This window comes from Palaemon carinicauda, chromosome 6 (assembly GCF_036898095.1).
Source record: "Palaemon carinicauda isolate YSFRI2023 chromosome 6, ASM3689809v2, whole genome shotgun sequence".
Classification (NCBI taxonomy): Eukaryota; Metazoa; Arthropoda; class Malacostraca; order Decapoda; family Palaemonidae; genus Palaemon; species Palaemon carinicauda.
In genome coordinates this window covers 90,526,458-90,541,489 of record NC_090730.1, presented here as the reverse complement: position 1 = coordinate 90,541,489, position 15,032 = coordinate 90,526,458, and the positions used below count along the sequence as shown (strand labels likewise).

The window sequence follows — 15,032 nt, the reverse complement described above, 5'->3', positions numbered from 1 at the left end:
ACTCTCAATCTGGAGGGGTTCAAATCTAGGATCCCTTTGAATGGATGATGTCTTAAGAAAGACCATGCAATCTCTGGACAGGTGGTGCCGCAGAGTAAGGGTATGAAACCTTAGTGCTCAGTAACAGCATCGATGTCCTCCACGTTAAAGAGGGAGGGACCCTCAGTTGGCAAGTTGAGGAGCTTGATCAGTTCTCTCCTTGGCTCATGCTTTTGGAATCTTGAAATGACAAAGTCACACCATTTCAAAACTCAGTTAGACCACTAGTTGACAATGCCGTGAGCCAGAGACTCTTTTGTCCTGGCGCCAGAAAGCAAAAAGGTCGAAATTGCCTCCATTTTCTGTTCAGTGGAAAAATCTTCATTGCGAAAGAGATATCCATCTGAGCTGAGCCAGAAGTCCAACCACGAAGCAGCTTGCAAAGAGAACTTTGTAACCCACTCCACTTTTGTGACATCCCAGAGGACTCTGACATCTCATGAGGGATATGAAGGGTACCCGTGGAGGATACTGAGATGAAATTGCTTAACCACCTGGACCAACTAGGCAAACTGAGAGGAGTCGTACCCGTACGAAGGAATGCCCGCTGAGGTGCTGCGGGAGCGGGCACGTTGCACATCTAATCTTGGCGAACTCTGAGTAAGACAAGCACAAGCAGTTGTTTACTTGTGTTTGCTAGCGAGATCTGGTTGCCGCAAGGACAAGCGCTTACAAAACACCAAAGTAGTGCTTACTGGCAAGCATGTACAAACTGTCGAAGTAGGATGTACAGGTGAGCACTTGCGAACAGGTGCTTGTGGGAGAGCTAAGGAAGTAGCAAGTCTGACAGAACTCGCATGTATTGTTGTGGCAGAGTGAACAGGTAATTGCGGGCGAGCTACCGAAGTAGCTCACACCTGATAATGCGATCACGCTACCGAGGTAACTCAAGATGTAGAGAAAACAACTGCTGCCGAAGCAGCAACAAGAAACTCACTGAGAATGTGTATGTATGACCAAAGTCACGAGCAGACCTTTCTCAGCGAGAGGAAATTACCCACCCACCTTACAAGCGCTCGGTGGTTGAGCGCACAACTCTATGCACGACTCTCTCTCCCCAAACTAGGGTCTGCATGTGATCTAGCACAATCTCACGCCAGCATTCTCATAAGAGATTGACGAGTAGCTTTATGTGCTCATATGGTGGCAAGTAAGGAAAAAGGTGTTTCATTGTTAACTGGTGAACAGTAAGAAAAGCAGGCTCTTTCCTATAAGAAGAAGAAGCCCAAGATTCAGTACCCAAAGAACCTGGTCTCACAAAACGCAAAGCCCTCTTTCTGCACATAATCGTCGTCCTGCTCCGAGGAGCTGGAACGAGGCATAAACAAATCTAGCATTCGTTTCCTAACGCCCGGTAGGTTAAACACTCAGGAGAAGAGGCCCTTGCTTGCAGACGAGAGGTGATCAACACCAGGTAAACCTAAGGGCTTCATCTGCTGCGGAACCTCACAGAGCTGAGCAGACTCAGGCCGAGGGTGCGTAGCGCAATCAGCGAGTTTCGAAGACGGATGATAGTCAGCTTCTGGATTTGCCTTGAAAAGATCACCCAACTATTTATTCAGAGGAGCACCAGTTCACAATTGCTCTCGTTCATATGCCAAAGCTGCATGAATGATGGGTGCTAGAGCAGAAGCAAAAGGTGCTGCAGTGCAGTGCATGATAAGCTTTGGAGGGTCACCCACCCCAGAGTCTCAAAGGGGAAGACCATAGTCAACCATTGGGGAGACAGATGTGAGCTCCTGATGTGCCCCTAACTGTAGTACCTCAAATAGTCATTCCTTAGAGGGGGAACACGAGATACTAAGGAAGACAAAAGTCGACACATAGGGTCAATAGAGAGAGACTTCTCTCCAACCAAGGGTGCTGCCGCTTCACTAGGGGAAACGACATAGTACTCAGCAACAGAGGGTTGTCTGGGGTCAAATGGCCACCACTCTTGCTTAATCGTCTTCCAGATGAGATCGAACGAACAGTCACCGGGGAGAGAACCAGACAACGGAATTAGAAGTTGGGACTTCTTCGACTTCGAGGAAAAATCCATTTTGGACTTATCCTTCTAGCACCTACCGAACTGCACCCATTGGGAGGATGACCACTCCCGACACTTACCACAAGGAGACCCCAGCGAGCAGACATGAAGTTGGCAAGCAATGCAAAAGGCATGGGGATCCGTCTTCATGGCTAACATGAAGGCCAGCCTTCAACGGCAGGACAAACCCGCATAACAGCGATCTCAAAAACACAAACACTCCTGAAAAAGCAAAAGAAGAAAGTAATAAGCCAATTTGAAAATTAGGTTAACAGGGGAGAGAAATAACACATCTGCACTCCACCAAGCCAAACTCAAAACTGGTGTCATATCAGCAGTGTGTGAGTGATCTACCATCCGCCAATTCCCGTTAATTAACGGTGGTGTTGTTTACCTCTAAAAAGTTTTATAGCTAATTTCAGCTTCGTCGAAGGTATATTTCCATGTAAAGAGCGAAAGGTTTTGTATTAGGTGTCAGAACAATAATATTTTTTCTAACCATACAAACCTGAGCTCTTTACTCAAGCTTGGCAATAGACGACTTGCAGGGGTCTCCAGACATCCTTTCCGCCACTGTTTGAGAAAACCCTTTCTGCGAGAGAAGATGCTGGATAACCCCCGGGCGTAAAGTCGTACAGGAGCGACTGCCTTGTGGTATATCACTGTGTGAGGTTGTTTAAGATTGAGAAAGAGAGGAAGCTCTCTCGGTACCTCTGTGAGCAGAAGTAGAGGGTCTATGTACCATTCTGCTTAATGCCACAGCAGAGCAATCAGTATCATAGAGAGGTCTTGCGATGCCCTTACCTTGTTGATAAGTCTCCTCATCAGACTGAAAGCGGAGAATGCGTAGGTGTCCAGGTTGTCCAATGGATGTTTAAAGGCATCTTGTAGAGCTGCCTGAGGATCCGGTGAAGTTCTCTGGCATCCTAATATCTAAGGTCATTGACGCCGATATCTTTATTATAAATAAAGACAAAAAGAATATTCAAATAAAACCACCAACGTAAATATGTTATGAAAGTTAAATAACATTCAGAAGACCCGCTATCTATAACGAGGGTGAGCGCCTTGGCGCCTGCCTGGCGCTCAAGAGGACTTCTGTTCGGGTCTTAAAAGACTGTAGCGCCTAGCTACTCTCTCGATTCCTTTCGTCGTTCGAATTAACTTCTCGCCTCCCGGGAGCTTGACAGAGGTCTAAGACTAGGATAAAAACAGATCCGAACAGAAGCACTCTCCACTGAATAAAATTCACTGCGTAATTCAACACTAAGAATTTTCATTCTATTCTTTGTTAAAAGAAAGTTTCACAATCATTTGAAAGCCATATTATACGTTCTCTCAAACGAAATGAACTCGTTTAGAGAGAGACTCACAATTCTCTCAATCGTTCGAATGGGAATGAAAAATTACTGAATCCCATATAAATGCAGCGAAAAATTAAATATTAAATATTACCTTGGTAGGTATAAAATTTATAAAATAAAATAAACCCTTATATTAACGAATTCCAATAAGAGATGAATCATTACTCGTATTTACTGGAACATTTACACTTGATATAAAAACAATCTTAGTATTCCACTACGGAAACAACGATACATAGAATCGTGTGCTACATCGATTCGTATAAACATTAAGTGAAATTTAACTTCCTTTAATTTATGACTAAGGAAAAATACTGACAGGATCAAATAATTTCAAAATAAAATGTTCCTTTTATATAGTACAACTAAAAAACTTGAGAAGTAAGAAGAATGTACTATTCATAAAAATCTCTACGATATATTGCAATATTGTAACAATACTGATAACTGCGTAACAACTGAACGCTAGTTAATCTTTGCAAACAGATTGAAGATTACCTCAAGAGAACTATTAAAAGGATAAAATTTTCTTAAGATTAATAATCCTTTAATTAAATTTATAACTTAATATTTCAAAAGAAAGTATTCACTTATAACTCTTTGTAAAATCAAGTCGGAATTATAGCCTACGACATAAGGCTGTGACGTCATCAATGGACGAAATGTTTACCTTTCGTCCTATGCTTTCGTGAGGTTTAAAATAGGTCGATAAACCTTTTAAGTTATAAATACGTGATCACATTTCAAATAAAAGAAAAAGGCGAAAGCCTAAACTCAAAGAACGTTAATACATCACCAAATAACGTCCAAACAGAGTAAAAAGCGAGAGTGAATTTCCAATAGAACCGACGGCCATGCCGCCAGGGAAAAATCTGAAGAGGTTGGTATAGTTCCACCTGTTGTACCGTGAGGGCACTAGTGTACACCTGGCATATCTGCGTTAGCCACGCAGGATTTTTGAATTTCCTGCCGAGGCGTCAGGGACGCTAGCCATTCTTGTATAACCAGAGGGTAAGTTTTATATTTAAAAATTATTTATCATACATTCCATTTTATCTTGCTATACTACTTTTATACATTTTGTTATTACCTTGTCACGCCCCTATTTCGCATAAATACTTGCTCTGGACAAGTTTCACATTCCAGTTCATTCATGTTTACTCTCTAAACTCTATTGTTTTCCCGTTAACCAATCACGAACCCATACATATGTAAAATTTGCACAGGGGGTGGGGGTTAATATTTCCCTACCCCCTTCCCTAGTTCCCTTATCTCTTTACGTGGTCTCTAGTCAGGTGTTTGTTATTTCAAGTGAGCTTTTTTTTCGTATTTTCTGATGGAGGAAGTTATAGAAACTTGTAACAGCTGCAGTATTCCATACTTAAAAGCATTTGCTAAATTTCATGGTGATTTTTTTGATACGACATCCAATGTTGATAATTTCCTTAAAACACACAATATAATTGTACCTCAACGTTTACAGTGCCCCAAGTGTTGTTCCTTCCTAACGTACAGGAAAGACATTCACGTATATTACTGCAATACCCAAACTAAGGTATCTAAAACCAAGAAGAAACACCGATCATAAAAGTAAGTCATTCATTTCTTTAATTTTAATGTTTGTATAGTGCGAACCTCAACATTAACTCTTGCCAGTTCAAGTTTGTGACCTAGGAAGGGGGTCCGGGGGCTTGCCCCCAGCTAGGCGTAGTAACCAGGGAAGGAGGTCCGGGGCTTGCCCCAGGCTAGGGGTAGTAACCAGGGAAGGGGGTCCGGGGGCTTGCCCCCGGATAGGGGTTGTGACCTGAGAACTTCTAGGTTAAGTTAGGTGGGTTTGTTAGGTTTTGTACCCATGTGTAGCTTTTTATAAATTGTGTAAAGGGTATATCGAAAAATTCTTTAAAATACACAGGCTAATATTATCATAGCATTGCTAACGTTAACAATGCCATTGCAACGTTGGTAACGTTGCGTGACATTGGTAACATAGCGTAACATTGCTAAAGTTATCATTCGCAGTATATAGGCCTACATGAGTGAAGTGACACGGAATTTGAACAAGTCATTATATTTAAACATTTTAACAGAATATATATAAGAAAAGTCATTATATTTAAACATTTTAACAGAATATATGTAACAAAAGACATTATATTTAAACATTTTAACAGAATATAATTTATATAACAAAACGGATTTTGAGCGAAGCGAAAAATCTATTTTTGGGTGAGGTAGCTGTGTCGTCCTGATGGAAGTTCCTTCATTAGTAGCTTCCTAGGTATATTTGACTACAGTGATATATCCCAGAGAATTTACCGAAGGTATCCAAAATTCTAACTCCTGGAGTGAATATTCCTTAAAATATAAAAAGGGATATCGCGTATATCAGAGGACGTATTCTTGACACATCTCGTAGCTATCTACACCCCCAATAGCGTTTTCACTTCGAGAGGGAAAAGTGGCAAGAATATAGGAGAGTCGTCAGAGGCGATGCTCTCGACACTCCTACTGTACTGTAAATAGTGCGCCGAATCGCCACCGCGAGGCGCCACCAAGCCATTCTTCGTAGCTTTGTAGGTGTTGCAGATACAGTACCATAGGGAAGGATTCTTTATCCTTTTGTCAAAAAGAGGGTGGGTCCATCAGGACATGGCTACCTCACCCAAAAATGACAAATTCGGAGATAATTTGTATTTTTCCTAACAATACAAACCTTAGCTATTTACATAGGGTATTGCTTTCGGCGTAGATGAAATGGCGCCATTAGATTTTAAACGAGGGTTAACTACCCCTGCACTAGTTAGCAGGGGTAGGGGAGGGGTAGCTAGCTACCCTCCCCCCTCACACACTGGTGAACTGATTCACTTCGCTTAGAGGTAGGACTTGACTTGGGGGACAGGGCTGGCGGGCAAATATGTGTAAATAGCTAAGGTTTGTATGGTTAGGAAAAATAAAAATTATCTCCGAATTTATCATTTGTTCCGTAACTGAAATACAAACCACGCTATTTACATAGGGTGACTTACCCCTTAGGAAGGGTGGAAAGTCCCCAGCCATACTGGCTTTGGCTTTACCCGGGGACTCAGAATCAGAGTGAGCAGCACTTCGAGAAAAAGTCCCTGCACCTCGCAAGTTCCTTGCTCCGCAAAGACTGTGCGGCCTACATAAGCTTGTGTGTGGAGGGAAGAAGCGTGACTTGTCCTAGGCAGTCGACCTGAAGACCTTTAGATGGAATTCTGGACTAGGACTTTCCCAATACCACCTCGTCAGGGTATGGGGGGCGCGACAGTATCATTTTAATACTAGGAACACAAATAAGCATGGTTTACCTGCAGAGGTTTGAGGTCAGCTATGCAGAGAACCTAGGATGCTGCTTTCCCCAAGAGAGGGGAGGATGAAGAAAGAAGTAAGGGCCAGACATACCTCTTTCAATCATGCAGTCTGACACTGGGTAACAATGCCCCCAACCTTCTGCTACCTGTCCATTAAGGAGCCTGAGGTTAAACCAGCTGTTGTGTAGCCACCACAGGCCGATAGAAAAACGTATCGAGGCTCCTGTGGGTCACGTCCTGCAGGTAGTGAGCTGTGAAGGTCGTCCGACGCTTCCAGACTCCAGTTTGTAGCACCTGCGTCACAGAGTAGTCTTCTTAGAGACGTTGCGATGCCTCTGACATCGTGTGCTCTAAGGCTACATGACGGAGGAGGGTCTGGATTCAGGGCGAGATGGATGGTCCTAGAATCCAGGCTGCAAAGGTATTCCTGGTGACCCTCCTCTTTGTCCTTCCTGTGCTCCCAAATAGGGCTGCACGTGAGGACGAACTGCAGCTGTTCTTTAAGGTAACACCTCCGACTCCTTGCTGGGCATAGTGGGAGAAGGCCTGGGTCATCTGTTAAAGAACGGAGACTCGAAATCCTGAAGGAGTCGAACCGAAGGTTTGGGACTCCAAGATCTTGAGTCTAGAAACCGACTCAGGGACGAACCCGAACGTTACCTCTCCCTATCCTCTTGAATGGGCGAAGTCGTACGAGAGACCATGAAGTACGCTGATACACTTGGCCGAAGCCAGAGCGAGCCGGAGCACCGTCTTCTAAGTCAGGTGCCTGTCAGATGACTAGCGTACTGGTTCACAGGGAGAAGCATTAAGATCCCTAAGAACCCGAGCCATGTACCATGGAGGAGGTGTCACTTCCGACTGGGTGCAGGTAAGTTCGTACCTTCGTATGAGCGAAGAAAGATCCAGCGAGGAGGAATTGTCTAACTTTGGAGCCTGAAGGCCAGGCTTGAGGCTGAGCAATAGGCATTACCGCCGAGAGCAAAAGGCACAATTCCTCCCGCAGCTGGACAATAACTCCGCTAACGCTGGAATAGTGGCATCGAGGGGAGAGATACCTCTCCCACGACACCAACCACAGAAGACTCTACACCTCGCCTGGTGGACCCCTGCGGATGACTTCGCAGGTGTCAAGACATCCGCTCCGCGACCTGTCGCGGAACGCCTCTCTCAGTGAGGAGATGCTGGATGGACTCCAGGCATGGAGCCGAAGCGGAGCTACAGCTTGTGGTAAATGTAGTGGTGTGGTTGCTATAGCTCTTGTCGTGGGGAAAACTCTCTCGGGAGCTCCATCAAGGGATGCAGAAGGTTCGAAAACCACTCTGCCTGATGCCGTAGCGGAGCTATCAGAGTCACCAACAGGTTGACCGAAAGTCTGGTCTTGTTGAGCCCCCTTTCCCCACAGACCCAACGGTGGCAAGGCGTAGATGTTGATGTTGTCCCACCGATGTGGGAAGACATCTCGGCAGGGTGCCTTGGGGTCCGGGGCTGGGGAGAAGAACAGCGACAGCTTTAAATTCACGGTCTTCGCGAACAGGACCACAAGGTCCGAGCTTGCTGGCTCCTGGGGGTTCCAAAGACCACTCGGTACTCTCTACTTGCGATGCCCTGTTCCGACAGTCGGAGAGCACATTCCTCGTCCGGAATGAAGCGAGCCGATAGAGGTATTGAGCGGACTTCGGCTCACCTCAGTATCTCTTCTGTAGGAGGGGAGATTTATGAAAAAGTACCTCCCCGCTTGATGAAAAGCAACTACCGTGGTGTTGTCGTTCACGGAGTGACTCGCCGGGGCCTGTTGGGACTGTTGACGGCCAGAATATGGCCTTCGTCCCTAGCCAATTGATGTGGAGGTACCCTTCTAGCTCTGGCCATAGGCTTGAGATCCTTTGGTTCCGAACGTGCCCCCCCTCCCCCCCTTTTTTGACGCGTCCGAGGACAGCATCAAATGCAGAGGAGGGACGAGAAGATCCACTCTCTTGCAAAAGCTTCGTAGGTCAACCACCACTGCAGGATCCCTCGTTCGGCAGGTCCCATAGGACCAGAATGTCTGGGGAATCGTGGTCTTGATTCCACCAGGACTTGAGTCGCCAAAGCAGGAGACTCATTCCGAGGCGATTGTTAGGGACTAGAGGGGTCAAGGAGGAAGGTGACCTAGGAGGCGTAACCAGAAAAGGGCTGGAGACTCCCCTCGCCTGAGGAAAGGTTCTCCTACTCTCCTCTGCCTTGTTATCCTGTCATCTGAAGGGAAGGCTTAACAGAGATCGGAGACTAAAATTAAGCCTAGATATACCAGTTATTGCGATGGAAACGAGAAAATTTCTCGAGATTTACCATGATCCTTAGATCTTGGCAAAGTCCAGAGGCTTGTCTCGGCGTCGAAGAAGGGTCGATACCGAAACCGCCGGGTAACCAGTCATCCAGAAAGCGAAGGAGGCGGATGCCGCTCCTGTGTGGACATGAGAGTTCGGGATGAACTTCCTGGTGAATGCCTGCGGAGCTGAGGAAAGATCGAAGCACCGCACCTTGAACTGGTATATCTGTTGCCTAGGCTGAATTCCAAGTACTTCCTGTAAAGATGGATGGACTGGGATCTGGAAGTACCTGTCTCTCAGATCCAGTATGCACGTGAAGTCTTGTGGTTTCCCTACAAGTCTGATCGAAACTGTTGTATCATACTGACCGAAGTTTGTACGACAAACTTGTTCAGGGCTAAGAGGACGATGGCGGGTCGCCAGCCTTCAGGCGCTTCTTACAAGAAAGAGTCGTTTGAAGAACCTTGGAGAGCATCCTTCTAGAGCATGGTCTCGCCCTCTGCCCGAGGGGCTAGCCCCTTTGCCAATCCCATGGCATAGGGGCTCAGCGACACCGGATTCGCTGACAGGGGAGGAAGAGATGCTACGAAACGGGACACGAAACCCCTGGCTGATCATGGAGATCGTTCAGGAATCGAGCCCGAGTTGCCGCCACTTGAAGGCGCAAATCCAGGCATCCCCCCCACTGGGGGGATGCAGGTAGGGGTTGCCAATCCTAGCTTTTGCGGCCTAGGCCGCCCCCTCTAAGATTATTGCCCTCCCAGGAGGGCTCCTTGCCCTTCGTCCCTGACAGGAGGGGGGAGGCTGCATAGACACCTTGTCTAGCTGCCCGTGCCAGTTCTGATGTCCTAGGCTGAACGAGGCTGTAGAAGTTGAGGCACTGGAGGCTTGTAGGGACTGGAAATAAGCGCCTTGGAGGAACAAGCCCCTTCCAAGAATGGAAGAGAGAGTCTGGGTTGCCGAAATCCACGGTAGGGACCAACGAGAGAAAGCCTCTCGGTCACTGCATCTCAATGCTTCAACATCGAGTTTGTCCCCAAGTTCGACACATGGTGTCGGGAAACGAAAGGTGCATGTGTCCGAGAGGAGGGAAGTTCCATAACCTTCCCGGAGCTACCTTGTATAAAACCTCGGGTCGTGACCGGATGGCCAGAGACTCAAGCTCAACGATCAGCCACGAGGTGGCCTGCCTGGCACCCTTCGCGGCTTCCTCCTGGTTCAAGATTCCCGAAGATGAAAATGTCAACTGCCCGGCGGAGAGTTTCTAGAGGGAAAAACCCCGGAAGCTCCGTTGCACGGAATGGTGGAGAGGAAGAGCTAAATCAGGCTACCCCATGATCTCGAAGTATTACCGTTGTTGACGACTGACAGAGGCAGTGTCAGCAGCCACCGTTGGAGGGAAGGGAATTGGGCGATCCTGAGGAGAGGGATGATGGGGCCTGCCTGAAGAGGGAGAAGAATGTTACCCAGACTCTTCTAAAGATTCTTCATGGCTTATACATGTCATGCTCTGTGCTTACGAGGTGAAGAACGTGACTATGATGATCTGAAAGTACGCGCTCCAGAAACACTCGCCAGGTTGCCCGTGTTGCGAAAACCCGACGGGAATCGCGGTCGAAATCGCCCTTGGCACTCGCGCGATGGTACAATCGTTGGTTCGCGTGTGGGCGAACATGTGTGCGCATGCAAGTGAGGACGCGAGGGCGCGGTCGGAAGACCGAAAAACGCGTAAGTGAGCGATGGCGCGTTGGCGCGATTGGCGAGCGATGGTTCATTGCGGGAGATGGCGCGTCGGTGAGCGATGGCGTGCTGGCGAGCGATGGTTCATTGCGGGAGATGGCGCGTCGGTGAGCGCTGGCGCGCTGGCGAGCGATGGCGCATTGGCGAGCGATGGCGCATTGGCGAGCGATGGTGCGTAGTGACCGAACGCGTACAGGAGAGCCAACGCGTGGTCGCGTAAAGCGATCTGAAGCGTGGGCGCGTTGGCACGTTAAAAACGCTAGCGGGCATTCGAAGAATCGCGCGCGATCGCTAGGAGATCGCCGGCGCGTAGGAGATTGATGGAGCGTGGTTGCGCGGCCGGAAGATCAGCGAGGGGCAGAACCAGATGGTGATGTTGCGCAAAATAGCGAACGCTCGTGGTCGAGTACAGAAAACTTCTCGTGGGCGCGCGGGCGCTCAGAGACTCGGTCAAATCTAGAGCACAGAAGATAGTCGGCGAGGAGGTGAAGGAATCAAGACTTCGCCTCCACCCACATCTGTAAGCTCGTGGAGAACGCTGGTGCGCCTTGCGCACATCAGAAAAAGGGCGAGCAGATGTGCGCTGGCGAGAAGGCGAACGAAGGTGTAAAAAGAAGGAACAATCTCCTTGCCTGTGCCTAGATCCAAAGATCGTGGGCGCGAGGGCGAACGATGGCGCGCATTGCGCACATAGAAAAGGGAGCGCAGATGTGTGCTGGCGCGCAGGTGATCGTGGGCGTACAGGAGACCGTTGGCGCCCAAGGCGCGTAGCCGGAAAGGGCGTCCAGAAGTGCGCTGGCGAGCTGAAGAGGGCTGGCGCACAGAAGGACTCCGAGGCGCAGAAGAGGGCTGGCACACAGAAGGACTCCGAGGCGCAGGTGAGCGCCGGCGCACAGGTGAGTGCTGGCGCGCAGGTGAGCGCTGGTGATCAGGAGATCTATGGCGAGACTCCAAGGAGAAGGTCTGGCAGGAGGGTGACGATGAAGACGACCACAGGCAGGAGCACCATCATCAGACCTCCGAAGAGGAGTCTCTGTAGTGAACTCCCCCAAGGGGGAGAAGCACTCGCAGGAGAGACCGTGGCATCAGCTGCCCCCGAAGGGGACTGAGCCCTCAGCAACAACAGCAGAAGGAGACCTCCGAAGAGGAGTCTGTGGTGAACTTCCCCCTCGGGGAAGAAACACTCGCAGGAGAGACTGTAGGGCTCAGCTGTCCCCCGAAGGGGACTGAGCCTTCAGCAACAACAGCAGAAGGAGTCCTCCGAAGAGGAGTCTCTATGAGTGTCCTCTCCCGCGAACGAGAGAGGAAAACTTCGTAGAAGAGACTGAAGATGGGGCCCAAGGGCCGAAGGGTCAGCCAGTGACCTAGGAGCCAACCTCCGAAGAGACGCTCCTGCAGCTGCTCAGCCCCTTGAGCGTAGCTGCAAGAGAGATCGCTCAGCACCAAGAGCATAATCGCACAAAAACTATGGTCCGAGAAGTAACAGCTCAGCCCCTTGAGCAAGGTTACAAAAGCGGTCGCTCAGCACCAAGAGCAAAACCGTCGGAGGACCAGGAACATATTATAATTATTAAAGGTAAGAGAAGTTTCCCCCGAAAGGGAAAGAAACTTAAACCTGGGCAGGTAACCTCCCTCGGAAGGGAAGGTACCCACCCAAGGAGGCGAACCTCCTGAGAATTCTAACATGAACTGAAGAGCTGTCGGGTGCCTCGGGAGAACTACCAGGAGAAGACACGCCCCTGACGAAGTCCTATAGAGGAGGCCGCAACAGCCGACTCCCCGAGTCCCAACAAGACAGCTCTGCTTCGTTGTCACATTAGGCAAACGGAAAACAGATCGTTAACTGTGAAAATAAAAAGTAATTAGTTAACATTCATTCCCCCGGGAAGACTCCGAAGAGGAAACCCGAGGGAAAATAACACAAGAATTACATAACAGGCAAGAGCCCCAACCCCACCTACACTCACGGGAAGGGGGAAGGGCGAGAACTGTAACCAAAACTGAATTATAACAGTTATAAAAATGCAATTCATAAGGGAATGTTCACTAAAAGTAAGAACGAAACACCCCGAAGGAAAACGTTCTAAAAAGCTGAAAAGTTAACAAATACAATTAGCTTTAATAAAAAAATAATTGAGATAAAAAGTAACAACTCCACCCGAAAGGAGGAGCTATCGTAGAGACGTAGTAAAAGGTGAACGACCTCCAGAGAGAGAGAGAGAGAGAGAGACCGTAGTCAAACTACACTCTCGCGATCCTACGCTGAACCCCACCTTCCCCGTAGAAATAGAGGAGTAGCGGAGAACAGAATAATAAGTCCCAGCGATGACGACTCACCACGGCGCCCGTGGAAGGAGGCGACCGAAGGACCAAGGAAGAGATCACGGCCCATGAAAATACATCGTAGTGGCCTGACTGCCGGCGGCCACACAGTGATATCGTACACACACACACACACACACACACAGCACGAACACTGAAAAGGAAACTTACTGATTTCTATACTCAAATATATACATAAACATAAAAATATGTTTACATATACAGTGATGCCTCAAGATACGAAAGTAATCCGTTCAGGATACGGTTTCGTATCCTGATTTTTTCGTATCCTGAGTCGCGTTTTACATGTAAATAGCCTAATCCGTTCCAAGCCTTACAAAAAGTCACCTTTTCTTTCTTAAACACGCTAAACTGTAGTAATAAACATGCAATGCAGCCATTTCTATCATTCAATAATTAACCCAACCGTTAAAAACAGCCTAATCCATTTCAGAAACCACCATGAGATTATTCAATAATGTAGTTATAGCCTAGTTATCTCCTCCAAGCCCTAAGAAAACGGTCCATTTTCTTTACTACTGTATAAAAGTTACGGTACTGTATGTAAAGTATTTGGATCAGTGAAGGTGTATTGTTACCTGTACACCTAAATTAAGGGTTGATACCCTGAAAAAAAAAGGTACTGGACTCTCGGCGACGAATTGGGATCTAGTAAGCTTTTCGTATCCTGAAAATTTTTTCGTATACTGGGGCATAAAAATCTTTGTATCGCTTTTCGTATCCTGAATTTTTCGTAAGCAGAAACTTTTGTATCCAGAGGTATCACTGTATACATGAGTAAAGAAAGTAAGTAATTAAGTAAAGACAAAACAATAAATGGCTGCCATGCGAGGACGGGAACAGAGACATCCGTTCATCGTCCGAGCCATATGCGAAGTGAATCAGTTCACCAGTGTGTGAGGGGGGAGGGGTAGCTAGCTACCCCTCCCCTACCCCTGCTAACTAGCGCAGGGGTAGTTAACCCTCGTTTAAAATCTAATGGCTCGCCATTTCAGCTACGCCGAAAGCAATACCCTATGTAAATAGCGTGGTTTGTATTTCGGTTACGGAACAAATAGATTTTTCGCTTCGCTCAAAATCCGTTTTTTGGGCTCAGGCCATGTCGTCCTGATGGAAGTTTACCAGAGCATTAATGTATCTGTGGATTTTCAATACTATAGTGCCGTTATCTCGAGATAAATATTTCCTATTTGGTCTTCTGGACCAGACACTTGATGTTACCGTTATACATCAATTAACTGATCATAAAATATGTCAGTTCTTCCTGCCCCCTACAGGGAAAAGTTTAGGTCGACTTCAGGAAAAATCCCGATGATTGTGAGTTCAAGGAACAATCTAGCAAACATTATGTATATTAGTGTCATTATATACGTAAAGCCTAGTTTGTACTTAGATGGTATAGTCCTCTATAGGTTACTGAATCCTCCCAAGTCTGGATATAAAGAGACAGACAGGTTTGTATCCATGTAGGAAACCTTAAATCAGTAAGATAAAGTTAGTACAATCAGTTTTTACCTGTTTGCTTGGAATGGTAGAAACCATAGTTCCCCAATATTTCCTTAAATATTAAGAGAATCAAGGATGCTCTGATTTATACATAATTTCGAATGTTTGAGGTGAAAGAGACGCAAAGATTCCTTCTATTGTTTATTACAACAATAGAAATCATGGTTGTAATCAATTACATCTTACGCTGAACAATTCTGCGTAAAAGCATAAACAGTAATAACAGAAAATAAATAAGTTTCACCTGAAAAGGAAACATTAGCCACTCAAAGGGAAATATAATATTTCACTGTGTATGCTGTCATTACTAGGAACACTGTGCATATAAGAATGCCTGGCACTTGTGACAGCTTATTATGCTTGATGT

At 47.0% G+C, this 15,032-nt stretch overlaps 1 protein-coding gene across 1 annotated transcript in view; it reads right to left on the bottom strand.

Annotated features, from left to right (window-relative positions):
* Window positions 1-15,032, bottom strand: part of LOC137643144 (CWF19-like protein 2) — a 210,608-nt gene that overhangs the window by 181,186 nt on the left and 14,390 nt on the right. The window lies entirely within an intron of this gene.